The sequence below is a fragment of the Tachyglossus aculeatus genome, chromosome 23, assembly GCF_015852505.1.
Source record: "Tachyglossus aculeatus isolate mTacAcu1 chromosome 23, mTacAcu1.pri, whole genome shotgun sequence".
NCBI lineage: Eukaryota > Metazoa > Chordata > Mammalia > Monotremata > Tachyglossidae > Tachyglossus > Tachyglossus aculeatus.
The window spans coordinates 33,729,093-33,749,901 of record NC_052088.1 but is presented as its reverse complement, the minus strand read 5'-3'; the positions used below and the strand labels follow the sequence as shown (position 1 = coordinate 33,749,901).

At 41.7% G+C, this 20,809-nt stretch overlaps 1 non-coding gene across 1 annotated transcript; it reads left to right on the top strand.

The window, feature by feature from the left end:
- The first annotated feature begins 15,917 nt into the window (after positions 1-15,917).
- Positions 15,918-16,055, top strand: LOC119944879. Its single transcript, XR_005456021.1, has one exon. It is a non-coding gene; the product is annotated as a small nucleolar RNA SNORA7 (small nucleolar RNA).
- Positions 16,056-20,809: the final 4,754 nt, after the last annotated feature.

Sequence of the window (20,809 nt, the reverse complement as noted above, 5' to 3'; positions counted from 1 at the left end):
GAGTCAAGGGTGGAGACACGAGTTTACTGCAAGGAAGAAGACAATGGTAAGCCACTTATGGATTTTTACTAAGAAAACTCTCTGGATCCACTACTAGAACGATTGTAGATGGAGATGGGACATTCTGGGAGAGATGTGTCCATGGTGTCGCTATGGGTCAGACAGACCTCAACAACATAAGACAGCAACATAAACATACATCCCATTCATGGAAATTGGACTGGAAAAGGAGAGAGATGGGGTGTATTATTACTATCAATATTATTAATAGTAATAATGGTACCTACTGGTACTCTCAATCTCTGCAAGAACAGAATGCAAGGACTGTGGAAAGGAAGAGTAGGGGGAGGGGGAAGGAAGTCTCAATTTGGAAGCTGACAAGTGACAGGAATCTCCATTTTTTTGATAGTTTCTTCGGGGGGACGGTGACTGTTCCAAGGCTGAGTCAGTCTTGACGGCTCATCAGCTTGATTCGTGGCACCCAAAGGCCCCCAGGCTTTGTCTACCAAGGAGCCTCCTGGCATCTCATTAAATTCTTCCCTCAGTCCCCATCTCACCCCCGTCGACTTCCCCTCCCCACGTCCGAGCTTTGGGAACTGACAAATTAAATCAGATGCTAGTTCAATGATAAGCTATACATATATTTCTCCCAAAAATTATATTCATTCATTCATTGTCGATCAGTCAAATTTCTCATTCATTCAATCGTATTTATTGAGCACTTACTGTGTGCTAAGCACTGAACTAAACACTTGGGAGAGTACAATGTAACAACAATGTAACATTTCTGCCCACAACCAGCTCACAGCCTAGAGGGGGAGACACATTAATATAAGTAAAAAAATACATATGTACATACACACACACACACACACACACATATATGTGTGTGTGTGTATGTATGTATATCACTTTCACTTTATCCTGACATCATCTCCCTGCCTTGATCTGGCCCAAAAAAATTACTGTTGGTTTCCCCTCCTTTTTTATACTCTGAATATTTGATTCATTTCTTCCTCAGCTTCTCTCATCCCATCACTTATTTTTTATTTTTTTGATGGTATTTATTAAGCACTTCATTCATTCACTCATTGTCACTGTCATATTTATTGAACATTTACTGTGTACAGAGCACTGTACTAAGCTCTTGGGAAAGTACAATGCATCAATAAAGAGAGACAGTTCCTGCCCACAATGAGCTCACAGTCTGGATGGAGGGAGAAGCACTTACTATGTTCCAGGCACTATTCCAAGCACTGGAGTAGATACAAGGTAAACCAGTTGGACACAGTCCCTGTCCCACATAGGGCTCACAGTCTTAATCTCCATTTTACAGATGAGGAAACTTTCTTCTGCCTTGTAGACTGTAAGATCGTGTGGATGGAGGATGTGTATAACAACTCTGTTATGGTGTACTCTCCCAAGTGCTTAGTACAGTGCTCTGCACACAATTAGTAAATATGATTCATTGATTATAGGAAAGAGCACACTCTGGGAAACAGTGTTATATGGAGCTGCGGGCTTTACATCTGACTTTCCCAATCTCTCTCCCCTCCCTCCATCACAAGTATGTACTCACTCAGCTGTCCAAGTCCTCTTGAAGGAAATCTGAGCCCCGGGATCAGATGGTTTTGGGTGAGCAAGTGACCACACTTTAAACAATCAATCAATACAATTTATTGAGCACCTACTTTGTGCTAAACCCTAGGAAGAAAACGATAGAATTAGGAGATATAATCCCCTTTCAAGTAGAGGATTCCCCAGCAGGGTAATAAGATGCTAAAATAGAGCACAGATAGGAGACAGTAATAGAGTAGGAAAGGATAGAGTTGGTCTGGCACTTAGATTTGCACTCTTTATTCACCCCTCCCTCAGCCCCACAGCACTTACATACCTATCCATAATTTATTTATTTATATAAATGTCTGCCGTCCCCTCTGCATTGCAAAATCACTGTGGCTAAGAATAATAATCCCTCCCAAGGCCTTATCTGCTATGTGCCTGCTGAGTGATTTCTGCCAAGTCATTCAACTTCTCTGTGCCTCAGTTCCCTACTCTGTAACCTGAGACTCAATCAATCAATCAATCGTATTTATTGAGCGCTTACTATGTGCAGAGCACTGTACTAAGCGCTTGGGAAGTACAAATTGGCATCACATAGAGACAGTCCCTACCCAACAGTGGGCTCACAGTCTAAAAGGGGGAGACAGAGAACAGAACCAAACATACCAACAAAATAAAATAAGTAGGATAGAAATGTACAAGTAAAATAAATAAATAAATAAGTAAATAAATAGAGTAATAAATATGTACAACCATATATACATATATACAGGTGCTGTGGGGAAGGGAAGGAGGCAAGACGGGGGGATGGAGAGGGGGACGAGGGGGAGAGGAAAGAAGGGGCTCAGTCTGGGAAGGCCTCCTGGAGGAGGTGAGCTCTCAGCAGGGCCTTGAAGGGAGGAAGAGAGCTAGCTTGGCGGATGGGCAGAGGGAGGGCATTCCAGGCCCGGGGGATGACGTGGGCCGGGGGTAGATGGCGGGACAGGCGAGAGCGAGGTACAGTGAGGAGATTAGTGGTGGAGGAGCGGAGGGTGCGGGCTGGGCAGTAGAAGGAGAGAAGGGAGGTGAGGTAGGAGGGGGCGAGGTGATGGAGAGCCTTGAAGCCCAGGGTGAGGAGTCAGACCTGTCCACTCTCTCCCCTTTCCTTCTATGTCCAATCTGATTATATTGTACCTATCACAGAGCTTTAGTATTGTGATCTGTCCAGAATAAGTGTTCAGTAAATACCACTGGTGATGATGATGCTTTGCAAACAAACAGTAAGGGCTCAAAACCATTATTAGTGGTAAGCTCCTCACAGATTGGGATCTTGTCTACCTTTCTATTTTACTCTCCCAAAGGCTTAGTACAGTGCTCTTCTCACAGTAAGAGCTCAATAAGTGCCATTATCAATAATAATAATAACTGTGGTATTTGTTGAGCACTTACTATGCACAAGGCACTGTACTAAACAAACCAGGCTGGACACAGTCCCTGTCCCACATGGGGCTCACAGTCTTAACCCCCTATTTACAGTTGAGGTAACTGAGGCATAGAGAAGGTAAGTGGCTTGCCCGAGGTCATACAGCAGAGAAGTGGCAGAGGCAGGATTAGAACCCAGGTCCTTCTGACTCCTAGGCCCATGCTCTATCTACTAGGCCAAGCTGCTTCTCTAATTAATGAATGGATTGACATTAAGGTGCCACCTGACCATTCGGTAGATCACAGCGATAGCACTAGCGTATAAACTTCTTTAATATGTAAGGAGGAGTCAGGGATAGTGACTCTATTTGGCTTTTGGGTAATTGATAACTTCTCTTCTACTCTTCAGCCCTTGTTCTGGCTGTGCACAGTCAGAGAATCTAAGTATCTTCAAGTGCTACTCTTACCACCTACTGAGAAAATAGTACATTCCACTACTGGTGGAAAAGCAGCTAATCATGCTGCAAAGTGAAGTTTCTATATAAATAAAATGACAGCTCATTGAAGTGAACAGAAGGAAATCCAGACTTTAATTGTGTTTCTCTATCAGTTCTTTCACTACTTCGATATTCACCTTAGGCAGTCCCTCTAAACATCCATTTGAATCCTTAGCTATCAGAACGACTTTCTTCCTGTTGTTTGGATGTAAATACAGTGGAGCAGTACCATTCACTGAGTGATCCCACGGTACGGTGCACTGTATTAGATGCTTGGGGAATATATACAGAATGAAGAGCCTGATCCTTGCCCACAAGGAGATCATGTCTTGTCTTAAACTGTCGAGTCCTCTCTGACCCATAGCGACGTCATGGGCACATCTCTCCCAGAATGCCCCACCTCCAACTGCAATTTTTCTGGTAGTGGATCCATAGAATTTTCTTGGTCAAAATTCAGAAATGGTTCATCATAGTTTCCTTCTGAGCAGTCAACTCGAGCCTCCGCCCTTGCTTCTCTCCCCTGTCTCCCAGCACAGGTGAGTTTTGTGTTGTATCAGCTTGCCTTCCACAAATTGGCCACTGCCCAAGCTGGGAATGGAATGGGTGGGCCTCTGTTTGACTCTCCTTCCTGTAGCTGAGACTGGTAGAGTACTGGAAACCTGAGAAGGGTACAAGGGGAACATACCCTAATAAATATTTTCAATCCATGTGGTTGAAATTATAATAGTAATAACTATGATCCTTGTTAAGTGCTTATTATGTGTCAAACACTGTTCTAAGTCCTGGGGTAGATACAAGTTGATCAGGTTGGGCACAGTCCCTGTCCCGCATGGGACTCACACTCTTAACCCCCATTTTACAGATGAGGCAACTGAGGCCCAGAGAAGTGAAGTGACCTGTCCAAAGTCACACAGCAGACAAGTGGCAGAGTCAGGCTGGGGCCTACAAATAATAATAATATAATAATAATAATAATAATTGTGGTATTTGTTCAATGCTTATTCTGTGCCAGGTACTGTTCTAAGCACTGGGGTAGATAGAAGCAAATTGGGCTGGACACAGTCCCTGTCCCACAAGGGTCTCACTGTCTCAATCCCCATTTTACAGATGAGAAAACACAGGCCGAGAGAAGTGAAGTGACTTACCCAAGGTCACACAGCAGACAAGTGGTGGAGCTGGAATTAGAACCCATAACCTTCTGACTTCCAGGATGAGTTCCCTCAACTTGAGAGACTTCTAGGTATGATCTTTTCTGAACTCAATGTGTATTTTTCACATCAAGAGAAGTGTTTTGATGTTAACACATACCCCAGTTGTTACATTATTTTTATTTGGGGCAGACAGAATGATGGCATGTAGGTAGATCTAAAATTGAATGCCAATGCAGCCCATCATTTTTGCCTTTAATTTTACAATTGTTGGAAAGAATTCTTCTACTCAGAACAATTCGTGCTGAGATTCAGTGTACATGCACAATGCAACAGTCATTGGTTTATTCACTAATGTATTTTAAAATCAAAACCTATCCCTGTCATTGGCATTGCCCCTAGAATGTCAATCAGGAAAGGTTCCTCAATAAAAAAACAAAAAACAAAAATAACCTTCAAATACATTTGAACATAAAATCAAAAGTAATTTTAAAATTCCTTACCTTGATATATTATATATATAAATATTATAATTATAATATGGACATATTGTAGCATATTATATATTATAAGGTATAACATTATACATTATTGGCTTGGCTGTAGACTGCTTTCCTAGGTCTCAGAGTTTCAGCTAGAGAAAGAGGTACTTTCCTCTTGTCTAGCTGATCAAAATTTCCAAGCTCTGTAATTTTCTTGCTGCTCACCGAAACAAATCAATCAGGCTCATACGGAAAGCCTGTTCAGTAAGATATAAATATTTGCTATTCAGAAAAGCTCAATGAGGGTTTCGTTATTTTAAACTAAAGAAAGAAAATGACTAGTAATGATTGGTTTCAGCTAACGAAATGTTTTTATGCAAATATATGAACCCTAAACATGACCTGGAAACAAAAGGCTGCTTAACAGTTACTATTAAGCGATACATTAGTAGATCAATTAAACAGAACTTCTTTCTAATGAATGTGTGGTACAAAGGTTGCCATGGAAACCTGGAAGAGGCAAGCTTCAGATTGCTAATGGCAAAAGAATTACAACAAAATGTTTGTAAACATACACCTTGAAATTTGTATGATCAGTCGAGTGATGAAAGGCAGATTCAATGCATTTCCCAGCGTAGGGTGAAGATACTCTTCAGAATCCAGGTGCCCTATTTGTTAATGTTTGGATGCTATGAAGCAAGAAGCAACTAGCATAATTACATAAGTCACAGAAACAGATGAAAATGTAACCTGCTGTAGGGGTTCAGAAGAAACAATAATTATTGCATTAACTCGTCCCTACCCCAAGCGCTTAGAACAGTGCTCGACACATAGTAAGTGTTTAACAAATACAATAAAAAATTATTGGCTGGAAATATTATTGGCCTATATCCAAGGGTCAGGCCAGAGAGGGTTAAAATGAAAATTTAGAAAACTATGGAAATGCAGATACATCTTTTATATTTTAAAATTATTCTTCCTTCATTTTGCAACAGGATCATTTTGTTAGGCCATATCAGCTCCAAACAAACGCAAATATCTATAACTCTGAGGACAGATATGGCTATTAATGTGGCTAAAATCACTCAGAATAAGGAGTTTTTCAGGCTTCTTTAAATTACTGACTTCAAGTGATATTAAGCACTTCAAGTGATATTAAGCACTTAGTACAGTGCTCTGCCCACAGTAAGGGCTCAATAAATACGATTGAATAAATCAACTTCGATTTGGATCACCTTTGAAGAGAAACAAATGCAACAAAAGAGCAACTTTCTTCATCCGAGTATTTATTTTCCATGAGCAATTGTGACACAGGATTGGATTTTCATCAGAATTTCCACCACCACTTATTGGACTATTTTCTTTGTAGCTAGCTGGACGAAGGCAACCCTCCAGAGTTAGTGAAAACAATAGAAAATGAGATTTTCCAGACAAGTATTTCTCTTTTCAACAGCTTCCAGTTCAGAGGATTTATTTTTAGAACTGTGTAGATAGTAAATGATAATAATAATAATAATAATGGCATTTGTTAAGCGCTTACTATGTGCAAAACACTGTTCTAAGTGCTGGGGTGGATACAAGGTGATCAGGTTGTCCCACGCAGGGCTCACAGTCTTCATCCCCCTTTTACAGATGGGGTAACTGAGGCACAGAAAAGTTAAGTGACTTGCCCAAAGTCACCCAGCTGACAAGAGGTGGAGCTGGGATTAGAACCCATGACCTTTGACTCTCAAACCCGGGCTCTTTCCACTGAGTCATGCTGCTTCTCTATATTTATTTGACACAAATATTTTTGTGTCTGTTCCCTCTGGGATAATCTAAACTCCTAGGGAGCAGAAAATATATTTTATGCTTTTTTTGGTAATTCCTCAAGCACTTAGTTCTGCGCATTGCATTGAGAAGATGGCCAAAAAGTAACATTGCTGCCACTACTACTACAGTGGCTATGTCTGCAGGAAACAAAAGTTTTATTTGGGAGTATTTAGGAATGATGTCTGGTGAGTTAGCATTAACAGGAATCTCTCATAATCAAAGCCAACTGTTGTCCAACAATCTATCACTAGTCTGGTCCAGGAAACAGAATTTTGAAATTTTCATTTGATTGACAGCATTTCTAGATTTCCAGCCACCATCTTGACTGCCAGACTCTAGTTACACTGGAGAGTTCTTAGGGTAGGTTCTAGACTGAAATAGGCTCAAGGGACCAGTGGTGAGAGAGGAGAATCAGAAGATACCATGATGGAATCAATCAATCAATCATATTTATTGAGCACATACTGTGTGCAGAGCTCTGTACTGAGCACTTGGAAGAGTTTAATATATCAAAGTTGGTAGACAAAGTTCCCTGCCCACACTGAGCTAACAGTCTAGAGGAGATATAGACACTAATAAAAAAATAATTTATGAATATGTACATAAGTGTTGTGGGGCTGAGGGAGGGGCAAATAAAGGGAGCAAATCCAAGTGTAGGGGCAGTGCAGAAGGAAGTGGGAGAGAGGAAATGAGGGCTTAATACTAATAATAACAATGATGGTATTTGTTAAGCACTTACTATGTGCAAAACACTGTTCTAAGCACTGTTCTAAGCACAAAGTGATCAGGTTGTCTCACGTGGGGCTCACAGTCTTCATCCCCATTTTACAGATGAGGTAACTGAGGCACAGAGAAGTTAAGTGGCTTGCCCAAGCCACATAGCTGACAAGTGGCAGAGTCAGAATTTGAACCCATGACCTCTGACTCCCAAGCCCATGCTCTTTCTACATTGCAGCCACGCTGCTTCTGCTTAGTCAGGGAAGGCCTCTTGGATGAGATGGCTAAGTGGAAAGAGCACGGGCTTTGGAGTCAGTGGTCGTGGGTTCAAATCCCAGCTCCGCCACTTGTCAGCTGTGTGACCTTGGGCAAGTCACTTAACTTCTCTGGGCCTCAGTTCCCTCATCTGTAAAGTGGGGGTTGACTGTGAGCCCCACCATGGGACAACCTGATCACATTGTATCCCCCCCAGCGCTTAGAACAGTGCTTTGCACATAGTAAGCGCTTAACAAATACCATCATTTTTATTATTATTATGAGATGTGTTTTTATTTAGGGTCTGTCAAATATGACGAGGGAGGGTGTTCCATTCTAGAGGCAAGTCGTGCGTGAGAGGTCAGTGGTGAGATAGGCAAGATCAAAGTATGGTGAGTAGCTTGGCATTAGAAGAGTGAAATATGCAGGCTGGGTTGGAGTAAGAAATCTGGAAAGTACAGTAGGAGGGGGCAAGGTGACTGAGTATTTTAAAGCCGTTGGTGAGGAGTTTCTGTTTAATGCAGAGGTGGACGGGTAACCACTGAAGGTTCTTGAAAAGTGGGGAAACATGGACAGAATGATTTTGTAGAAAGATGAGCCGGTCAGCAGAGTGAAGTTCCAATTGGAGTGGGGAGAGACAGGAGGCATGGAGGTCAGCGAGGAGGCTGGTGAAATAATCAAGGCAGGATTTTCATTCATTCATTCAATCGCATTTATTGAGTGCTTACTGTGTGCAGAGCACTGTGCTAAGCGCTTGGGAAGTACAAGTTGGCAACATATAGAGACGGTCCCTACCCAACAGTGTAGAGACGGTCCCTACCCAACAGTGGGCTCACAGTCTAGAAGTGGGAGACAGAGAACAAAACAAAACATATTAACAAAATAAAATAAATAGAATATGTACAAGTAAAATAAATAAATAGAGTAATAAATATGTAAAAGCATATATACATATATACAGGTGCTGTGGGGAAGGGAAGGAGGTAAGGCAGGGGGGATGGAGGGGGAAAAAGGGGGAGAGGAAGGAGGGGGCTCAGTCTGAGAAGGCCTCCTGGAGGAGGTGAGCTCTCAGTAGGGCCTTGAAGGGAGGAAGGATAGGATAAGTGCTTGGATTAATGTGGTAGCAGTTCAGGTGAAGAGGAAAGGGCAGATTTTAATGATGTTGTGAAGGTTCAACCAACAGAATTTGGTGACAGATTGACTAAGATAATTGTGGTATTTGTTAAGCACTTATTTTGTGCCAGGCACTGTTCTAAGCTCTGAGGTGGATTACAAGCAAATCAGGTGGGACAGAGTCCCTGTCCCGCATGGGGTCACAGTCTTCATCCCCATTTTACAGAGGAGGTAAATGAGGTACAGAGAAGTTAAGTGACTTGTCCAGGGTCACACAGCAGACAAGTAGCAGAGCCAGGATTAGAACCCAGGTCCTTTTGACTCATGGCCTGTGCTCTATCCACTAGGGCATGCTACTTCTCATATGTGGGTTGAATGTGGGAGATGAGCAGAACATGACACTAAGGTTACAGGTTCTGAGACAAGGAGGTGGTGGGGCTGTCTACAGTGATGGGAAAATCAGGGAGAGGACAGGGTTGGAAGATAAAGGAGTTCTGGTTTTGACATGGAAAGGTTATCTCTTCCTTAAGCAGACCTGTGTAACAGAATAATTTACATGTGTTAACCCATCTCCTGTTGCTGTTATAAATGTCTTTAGGATTTTGACAACTTTCATCAGAAAGTGGTATCTAAGCAGGACACCCTAACAGGAGCTGTTAATGACTTTGATTCCTGAGTGTAGACTCTTGGAAGAATTGTTGCATTTGCTAAGCACTTTACTATATGCCAAGCACTCTACTAAGGGCTGGGGAAGATAAAAAATAATTAGGTCAGAAACAGTCCCTGTCCCACATGGGACTCCCAGATTAAAGGGAAGGGAAGTTGAGACTTGGCCAAGGTCCCAGAGCAGGCAGATGGGCAAACTGGGATTAGAACCCATTTCTCTGTGCCTCAGTTATCCCACCTGTAAAATGGGGGTTGAGACTGTGAGCCCCACATGGGACAGGGACTGTGTCCAGCTCGATTTGCTTGTAATAATAATAATAATGGTATTTGTTAAAAAAAGAAAAGCAATAAGCCCCATAAAACTCCAATCTCCAACTCTTTGGCTGGCAGACTGATCCTTGGTAATAAAGCAGATAGCAGCAAAAGCATTAAAAAAATGAATTCTGCAAAATATCTCGATTTTGGATGAGCACTAGGAAAATTCAGCCAGCGGAGCTGAAAACAGCTCAGGCTCTCTAATAATGACTGTGGATTTGATAAGGTCTTAGAACTTGCTTTGCACACAGTATGCACTCAATAAATAGGATTGAACGAATGAAACAATGCAATCAAATTGGGTAGTCCTGCCTCACATGGAGCTCACAGTTCAAGAGGAAGGACAAAATGAGTATTTAATCCTCATTTTCAGAGACGAGGAGATGGAGGCAGGGAGAAGCTAAATAACTTGCCCAAGGACATACAGCAGTCAATTGGCGGAGCTGTGTTTAAAACCCTGGCTTCCAGTGATCTTCCCACTAGGACTGAGGCAATTTCTCTGTGCCTCAGTTACCTCATCTATAAAATGGGGATGAAGACTGTGAGCCCCATGTGGGACATGGACTGTGTCCGTCCTGATTACCTTGTATCTTCCCCAGTGCTTAGTCGAGTGCCTGGCACATAGTAAGTTCTTAACAAACAATATATTTTTAAAAAGTCATGGTAACAATAATTAATAGTGATAGTATTTATTAAGGATTTTCTATGTCAGGCACTGTACTAAGCACTGGGGTAGATCCAAGATAATCAGGATGGACTCAGTCAATGCACCTCACAAGGGCCACAGTTTTAATTCCCATTTTACAGTTGAAGGAATTGAGGACAGAGAAGTGAAGTGAACTGCCCAAGGTCACACAGCAGACCTAGGGCAGGGGCAGGGTTAGAACCCAGGTCCTTCTGACTCCCAAGTCTGTGCTCTGTCTGCCTTACATTGTCCTACGTGCTAAGATTTCTTGAAGGACATTTCACAAAACCTCAAATTCTACATAGCTTTTCCAGTTAGATCCCTGGGTGAACCTCTATAAATCACGTTCAGCTACTCACTTTGGATTGTTTTCCTCTTTTGAAATGGCATTGCCCAACTGTAAATTCAAGAATTAATATGGTTCAGTAGTAAAGAATCACATGACCATGCTAAACCCCAGGGAATGTAATTAGCACATATAATCTTTCTTTTTTCAATCTAGCATTTTCCCCCTCTTGCATCCTTGACCTCCGCAAGTCTTAGTGGAAACACTAATAGCGTTAACATTATGCTACTATTAAAAAGCTAGACCACAATAATGCCGTTTGACAAGATATTTTTACTATCCTTTTCCATGTCATTCTGTTAAAACTGAATGTCCTCTGAACTCTTGTAAATTAAGTGGACGTTTGATGCATGTGTTCTCATAGAGTAACCCTCTGCTATACTTTGGGTCTCCTCTGTTTTCTAGGATGAACTGTTGGGTTTCAATTTGTTTTAGCGGCATCTCTCGTTTTGCTCAGTGCTAATTATTTATGCTTTACACATATTTCCAAGGGAGAGTCAATAATCAATTCCTAATCCTTCTAGGTTAAAGTTCTATTAACAGTCATTTCTTTAGGCTTCACAGTAACATAGTCAAAGCTTTTTCTACCCCTTTGGCTTGAATTGTTTTCATCCATACTTCAGTAGAGTAGATCTGGAAGTGTGACTGGAAGCCCAGTGGTCCATTATTAATACTCATAAAATGTGGATTATTTGTGAGTAAGGAGGTGATATCTATGAATGGAGTATAATCTGAGGGGATAAGAATGCAATCTCTATGAATGAAGACTGATTTAGCTTAAAATAGCACCAAGAGTTGAATGAATGGGATGTGACCTAAAGACAGACTGGTAAGTTTATCTTGGAATTTTTTATCACACTAATAAGAACTTTGGTGGAATTTTAATATTTTACTATATTTTTTGTATTTAGTTTTGAATTAATGAGGGGGAAAGATAAAATCACCCCATTTTCAGGAGATCAAAAATTAAATTGTAATTTTACCTCATCTTTATGTCTATTTTATAATGGAATGTGTATCAAATTTGACTATATTTTTACTTCCATGAGATATCCTCAGCTTCCCGGTTTTCTGAATTGGACTATATATGGATGACTTTTAATTCAATAATATAGTTATTCTTTAAGATTTCTAACACTCCTTAGAAATTGGGTGGAGGCCTGCTGTCCCTCCCTGTTGTGGTTAGGAATTGGGAATTTCAAGTTAAATCAACTCTTCTGTACATGTTTCTTCCCAAAGTTTGGCCACCCTGATAACCATACCCAAGTAAAATGCCTAGTAGTAGTAGTAATAATGATAATTACAATAATTATTGTGGCATTTGTTAAGCACTTAACTATGTGCCGCACTCTAAGTGCTAGGGTAGATACAAGGGAATCAGGTTGGACAAAGTCCCTGTCCCACATAGAGCTCACAGCCTTAATCTCCATTTTCCAGATGAGGTAACTGAGGCATGGAGAAGTGAAGTGACTAGCCCAGGGTCACACAACAGACAAGTGGTGGAGCCAGAATTATAATCCACGTCCTCTGACTCCCAAGCCTGTACTCTTGTCACTAGGCCATGCTACAAGAGGAAATGCAAAGCCTCAAAGGTCCATTTTATTAACATGAAATAATTTTGACTCAGGTTGCATGGAAAGTGTATTTTTTTTAGAAAGGAGATTATAAATTTTACTTAACATAAAGAACACTACCAAGTTTTTATAAACCTGTCATTTAGGACCACAGAGTTAAACAGAGCTATCACAATTTTTTAAATGAATATTATTCAGTGACCACTCTGCTTTTAATTTCCTGTCTGTCTAGATATGCATGCATGAAATAATAATGACATTTTGCCCTTTGTTATGTTGTGTATTTGGAACTCTGAATGCTTTTTAAAGATCACCTTCACTTCATTTCTCTGAAATGAGTCATTTTAGAAGCTCCATACCCACAGATTCATTCATTCATTCATTCAATCATATTTATTGAGCTCTTACTGTGTGCACAGCACTGTACTAAGCACTTGATTGGAACCAATGAACACATCACCCGTAGCAGTGGAGAAGTAGGAGAAGCAGTGAGGTCTAGTGGAAAGAGCCCAGGTGTGGGAGTCAGAGGACCTGTGTTCTAATCCAGGTTCTGCCAGCTGTCCTCTGTGTGACCTTGAGCAAGTCACTTACCTTTTCTGTGCCTCATTTACCTCATTTGTAAAATGGGGATTAGGATTGTGAGTCCCATGTGTGATATGGACTGTTTCCAACCTGATTATCTTGCATCTACTCCAGTGCTTAGTAAGAAGTAGCATGGCATGGGGGTAAAGCACGAGCCTAGGGTCTGGGGTCACAAGGCCCTGGGTTCCAATCTTGATCCACCACTTGTCTGCTGGATGACCTTGGACAAGTCACTAAGAGAAGCAGCGTGGCTCAGTGGAAAGAGCACGGGCTTTGGAGTCAGAGGTCATGGGTTCGAATTCCGACTCTGCCACATGCCTGCTGGGTGGCCTTGGGCAAGTCACTTAACTTCTCTGAGCCTCAGTTACCTCATCTGTAAAATGGGGATGAAGACTGTGAGCCCCACGTGGGACAATTTGATCACCATGTATCCCCCCCCAGCGCTTAGAACAGTGCTCTGCACATAGTAAGCGCTTAACAAATGCCATAAAAAAAAAAAAAAAAAAAAAAAAAAGTCACTAAACTTCTCTGTGTCTCAGTTCCCTCAGCTGTAAAAGGGGAATAAGACCATAACCCCTGAGTGGGACAGGGCCTGTGTCCAACCTGATTAGCTTGTATCTATGTGGTCACTTAGAACAATGCCTGGCACATAGTAAGCACTTAACAAATGCCATTATAACAATAATAATAATAATTATTATTATTATTATTATGTGTTTGTATATGCACACAGTGATTGTATCTTTTTCACACATCAGTGCTTTTGGGGGCTGCATAAAATGCCCTAATAGTAGTGGTCTTTACTGAGAGGTTATTGTATGCCCCTCTAGACTATAAGTTCATTGTGGGCAGGGAATGTTTCTGTTTATTGTTATAGTGTAACTCTCCCAAGTGCTTAGTACGGTGCTCTGCACACAGTAAGTGATCAATAAATATGATTGATTCCTGACTAACTCACTGCTAGGCAATGTGGTAGATTTAATGGGGCTCACTAGTTTAAGGGGGAGAGACAATGAGCACTTAATTCTCATTTTACAGATGAGGAAACAGACATAGAGAAGTAAAGTGACATGCCCAAGGTCACAGAGCAGGCACGTGGTGGAGCCGGGATAATAACCCAGGTCAACCGACTCTCAGTCCTGGCCTCTTTCATTCATTCATTCAATCACATTTATTGAGCACTTACTGTGTGCAGAGCACTATATTAAGCTCTTGGGAAGTACAAGTTGGCAACATATAGAGACACTCCCTACACAACAGTGGGCTCACCGTCTAGAAGGGGAGACAGACAACAAAACAAAACATGTAGACAGGTGTCAAAACCATCAGAATAAATAGAATTATAGCTATACGCACATTATTAATAAAATAGAGTAGTAAATATGTACCAGTAAAATAGAGTAATAAATATGTACAAATATATACAAGTGCTATGGAGAGGGGAAGGAGGTAGGGCGGAAGGGGCGATCGGGGTGGGGGGCAATGGGAACACTTGGACACCCCACTTCCCAATCCAATGGCCCTGAAAATTGGGTAGAAATGCTTTTTGTCTGTATCAACATTTAAAAACAGAGCAAAAGAAAAAAAAAGGAATCAAGCTCAATTTCATGCCTGATTCCTACCCTTTATCATGATGTCAGGCCCCCTGACATTTCCCTCTTCTCCTGCATCCTGAGTGACCCTGCTCTAATAGTCCCTTGGCTTCCCCACTGAGATCCTCCAAATTATTCCCTCCTCACCATTCTCACATCAAATCACATACCAACTCTAGCACCTTAACCACCCTCCTCACAATTCCCCACATGGAACCGGCAAAAAGAAACCTGCCAACGACCTTCGCCACCGGCTGGGATGCCGGCTCCCTCATTCAGATTTGGTTCAGAACAGCTGGTCACGTAATGAAATAATGCCTTTCAGAGGAAGAATGTTTTAAGGTATTTTTTCCTACCTAGATGACCTAAGGTGGTAACTTTTTCAAATTCAAAAAGCGACTGCTCGGCATGCTGGGAAATCACATCATTTGATAAATGGTATTCAAGCTAACTCTAGAAGTGTGAATTCAGCTGCTATTGAGTTCAGTTAGTGCACATAATGGACAAGCTTATTTTAAGGAGCGAGGACTGAGACACTGAATTTGGGAGGATAAATACGATAGATAACGATGGTTTAGACGAGCATTTAAAGCTCAGAGTTTGGGGATAAAATACCTGGGAGCCAGTTTGATCAATTCCAGAAATGTTCCAGCAATGCACACAGAGAAGCAGGGTTGCCTAGTGAAAAAAACACAGGCCTGGGAGTCAGAGGGCATGGGTTCTAATTCTGGCTCTGCCACATGTCTGCTCTGTGACCTTGGGCAAGTCACTTAACTTCTCTGAGCTTCAGTTCCCTCATTTGTAAAATGGGGATTAAGACTGTGAGTACCAGGTGAGACAGGGAACGTGTCCAACCTGATTACCTTGTATCTACCCCAGCGTGGAGAACAGTCCCTGGCACATAGCAAGTGCTTAACAAGTACCATAAAAAAAAAGACTCTGAAAGAAATCTGCTCATCATTCCACAATTCCTGAGAGTGTTTACTTCCCTTTGAGCCACAGAGAGGAGATTTGGACTGCATATTCTGGAAAGGATTTAAATACCACCCTTTTTCCAAATGAATAATACATTTATAGATATTTATGTTTGCATTTATGGTACTTTTTACTAAGTGCTTAGTGCTTAGTACAGGGCTCTGAACAGTATAAACACTCAAAAAGTACCATTACCCATCTTAGAATCGCACCTGGAGAGTTTCCAGAACTCTACCAGTTTCGGTAACAGGAGGGAGAATCAAGCAGAGGCCTACCCATTCCATTCCTTGCTTGGACAGTGGCTAGCTAGTGGGAGGCAATCTGAAACATTATCCAATTTTGGCGTCACTGATTCTTTCCCCTCCTGGTTCTCCCCATCTCTCTGGCCACTCAGTCTCAGTCTCCTTCTCAAGCTCCTCCTCGTCCTCCCACCCCCTAACTGTGGGGGTCCTTCAAGTTCCAGTTCTCAGCCCCCTTCTATTCTCCATCTACACTCATTCTGTTGGAGAACTCATTTGCTCCCATGGCTTAACTACCATCTCTACGCAGATGATACCCAAATCTACATCTCCTCCTCTGATCTCTCTCCGGCTCTCAAAGCTTGCATCTCCTCCTGCTTTCAAGACATTTCTACTTGGATATCCTCCCATCACCTCAAACTTAACATGTCCAAAACAGAGCTCCTTATCTTCCCAACCAAACCCTGTCCTCTCTCGGACTTTTCCTTCACTGTAGATGGCCCACCATCATTCCCGTCTCACAAGCCCATAAACTTAGTGTTATCCTTGACTCCTCTCTCTCATTCAACCCACATATTCAATCCATCACCAAATCCTGTCGGTCTCACTTTCACGACTTCACGACATTGCTAAAATCTGCCCTTTCCTCTCCATCCATACTGCTACCATGTAAATACAGTCACTCATCCCACCTAGCCTAGGTTACCACATCAGCCTCCTTGCTGACCTCCCAACCACCTGCTTCTCCGCACTGCAGTTTATACTTCACTCCACTGCCCGGATCATCTTTCTACAGAAATATTCAGGACATGTTGCCCCCCTCCTCAAAAATCTCCAGTGGTTGCCCATCCACCTCCATATCAAACAAAAATTCCTCACCATTGGTTTTAAAGCAGTCCATCACCTTGCCCCCTCCTACCTCATCTCACTTCTCTCCTTCTGAAACTCGGCATGCATACTTAGCTCCTCTAGTGCTCCTTGAGGCCAGGACCCCTGACCCACATCCTGCCTCTGGTCTGGAACACCCTCCCTCCTCAAATCCACCAGACAACTATTCTCCTGGCCACTTTGAAGCCTTACTGAAAGCCCATCTCCTCCAAGAGGCCTTCCCAGACTAAGCCCCTCTTTTCCTCATCTCCCACTCCCCTCTGTGTCACCCTGCCTTGCTCCCTTTTCTCTTCCCCCAACTGCCAGGCCCACAGCACTTTTGTTTATATCTGTAATATGATTTATTTGTATTGATGTCTGTCTTCCCCGCTTTAGAATGTGAGCTCGTTGGGGGCAGGGATTGTCACTCTTATTTATTTACTTTACGCTGGGGTAGATATGAACATGCACCTGAGCCCAACCGTTTCTTCCCACATCGTGTTGGGTTTCTTGTAGATGCTGGCTGTCAGAAGAATGCTCCCTAATGCCCGAACAGCAGTCTGAAACACTATAAACAGATATATCCAGGATGATGTGTTTGTGTGTGTGTGTGTGTGCCTGTCTGTCTGTCTGACTTTCCTGTTGGACACTATGTTCAGATCTCAATTTACTAGACAATACAAGGAAAATTGCTGGTGCCTAAACCACTAAGACATGCTTTGTTCAACAAGTCCACCTGCTAGAATTCTGAGCAAGAAAACTTAGCCCAACACCCTCATGACGTTTTTACATGGTTTCATATTCACTCCCATCTGTTAGGACAATAGAGTGTCTTTGCATGTGTTTCTTAGACCTTTTTCTATGCTGTAATGGCTTTGGGGCTGGGTAATTTTCTTTGTCAATTCCACGCTTACCTGAAATAGCTTTCTTCTGCATCAGCACTGAAAAAGAACCGTAACCTCTAACCAGCATCCCACACTTAATCATGAAAACTGGATCCTAGAAGTGAAAGAAAGGGGCAACCAGAATTTAGTCTCTCCGACTGCCACTAAGACAGGTTTATTGTACTTAGACCATTGACTGTGGAGAAAGACCACATGGAAGGAATAAAACACGTGCAATCTGTGCTTCACCCCCTGGGATAGGACAATCTAGTGGAGTTTGATTTTTAGCAAAGCGTTTTGGACTACTTTCTCAAATGTTTAGGAACTAGCCTAAAACAGAGTTTTTTCCTAAGGAATTTTCACTGTGTATAACAAATTTAAAAATCTCTTCCTTTACCATATTTTAAATGTGGCTATCCTTCAAGCATTTACCAGTCAATTCTTTTCAATACCACTTTTAGTCATTATTTATCTTCATTTCTCTAGCACTGAAGCAAAAGGCTTCCTTCCGGGGAAATATATTTCCTTTATCTTAGCTTTATATATAGTTCAAAGATTCCTAACACAATGACTAACTCAAGGTGATAAATGCAATTGACCTCAAAATATTGTATTCTTACACTCTCAATGATAATTGGGGCAAAGGTTCTATTCATAAAGTAATTATTAAAACTGAGAATTATATCCTTTCCTCTAAATCTCAGCAAATGCCTTTCCAAATACTCTTAGAAGGTGATAATGGCTCCTGAAATATAGGTCTACTGGAGCAAGTGAAAAAGACACGATATCTGAAAGAAATGTTGAGATGCTGAGCGTGAGTTTAATGAAATGAAAATCAATTTTAGATGACTCAGTTGGACTTTTAAGTTAAATTTTTTGATATTAAGCTTTAGTGGCAGTAGCCTTATTATTCTTTTATGGTTAGGCTATAGGCAATAAGAAAGTATTGAAAATTGCCAAAGGTTTTTTTTTTTAAGGGTATTCTTTAAGTGCTTACTATGTGCCAGGTACTATAGTAATTGAAGGGGAAGACACAAGCTAATCAGGTTGAACATGATGTCTCACATGGGGCTCACAGTCTTTTAAATCCTATTTTACAGATGAAGTAACTGAGGCACAGAGAATTCAAGTGACTTGTCCAAGGTCACACAGCAGAGATGTGATAGAACTGGGATTAGAACCTAGGCCCTCTAATCTCAGGCCTGTGCTCTTTCCACTAGGCCACACTGTTTCTCAATTGGTTGTATTCAACTGTCTTCATTTCCCTGGTAGATAAGACTTCAAGTCAAAGTAAAAAGAACTGCAAAGAGTCGATACATGTATTTTAAATGGGCAGAAATGATGATGATAGTATTCATGAAGCACTTACTATGTGTCAAGCATTTTGTTCAATCCTGGGCAGACACAAGATAGTCAGGTCAGACATTACTTAAGTACCAGGTAATCACGTTGGACATTTTGTAAGTATGACAAGGGACAAAATGACCCCTAGAAATGCTTAAATCTCCTATGAAAATGCTGATATTTCCTGAGACAAATCTTTATTGGTTGATTTGGAGGAAAAATAAGCATTGATATGATAGTAAATTCATGTCCTATTAAGAGAGCATTATCTCACTCTTTTATAAGTTGTACAAGGAGTTTAGCAGCATTCACCAACTGAGAAAAAACCCTACTTAATTAAGCTTAATTAATGATTAATACTAATAATTGTGCATTTGGCAAGTGTTTACTATTGGCCAAGAGCCAGGGTAGATAGAAGCTAATCAGACTGGACTCAGTCAGTCAGTCGATCATATTTATTGAGTGCTTACTGTGTGCAAAGCACTGACCTAAACACGTGGGAGAGCATAGTACAGCAATATAACATTCACATTCCATGCCGACAGCGAGCTTACAGTCTAGAGAGGGAGACAGTCCTTGTCCCACATGAGGTTCACAGTCCCCAGGCAGAGGGAGAATGGGCACTGACCCTCCATTTTACAGATGAGGAAACTAAGGCCCAGAGAAGTTGTGACGTGCCCAAGTGATAAAGGCTGTTGTTAAGTGCATGCTGTGTGCCAGGCACCATTCTAAGTGCTGGGGTAGATACTAGATAATCAGCTTGAATTCAGTCCCTGTCCCACATAGGGCTCACAGTCTTAATCTCCACTTTAAAGATGAGGGAACTGAGGCCCAGAGAAGTGAAGTGACTTGCCCAAGGTGGCACAAACAGCAGGTGGCAGAGCAGGGATTAGAACCCATGACCTTCTGACTTCCAGGCCTGTGGCCACAAGGCTTCTAATGGAGCAAGAAATCAACATAAATCGGACCAAGGTATTAACCTCAGATTCCCAGAGTTGGGAGGACCAGTGAAGAATTGCTTCGATGGGGTTGATCCCGTATTGTTGGCACATTGCCTGCTATCAGTCAGTCAATCAATCATATTTGCCAAGCACTTACTGTGTGCAATATAACTGTTGTACAATATAACAATATATGTTGTACAATATAACAATATAACAGACAAATTCCTTGCCCACGGTGAGCTCACAGTCTAGAGGGGCAGACAGACATTAATATAAATAAATGAATTACAGATCTGTACATAAGATGCTGCGGGGCTGGGGTTGGTGGGGGGGATGTATAAAAGGAGCAACTTAGAGTAATGCAGAGGAGAGTTGAAAAGGAAAGGAAAGGAGGGCTTAGTCAGGTAATGCATTAGCACTACATTAATGCTGACTTCTTCAGACCAGAACACTGTTTTATCCAACATGTATATTCATCAAGCATGCCAGCCCCTTGCAAACAAGACTATAATGCCAACTTTCCAAGAATTACCATCCAAACGCTACCTTTTATATCTTTTATTCAAAGTACACCTCTATTTATAAATAATTTGCATCCATCTGCATCCTGTATTAGATGGTCAGCCCCCTGAGGGCCTCTGCTAGGTGACCTTGGGAAAGTCACTTTACTTCTTTGTGCCTCGGTTACCACATATGGAAAATGGGGATTAAGACTGTGAGTCTCCTGTGGGTTAGGGACTGTGTCCAACCTGATAGCTTGTATCCACCCCAGTGCTTAGTACAGTGCCTGACAAATAGTAAGCGCTTA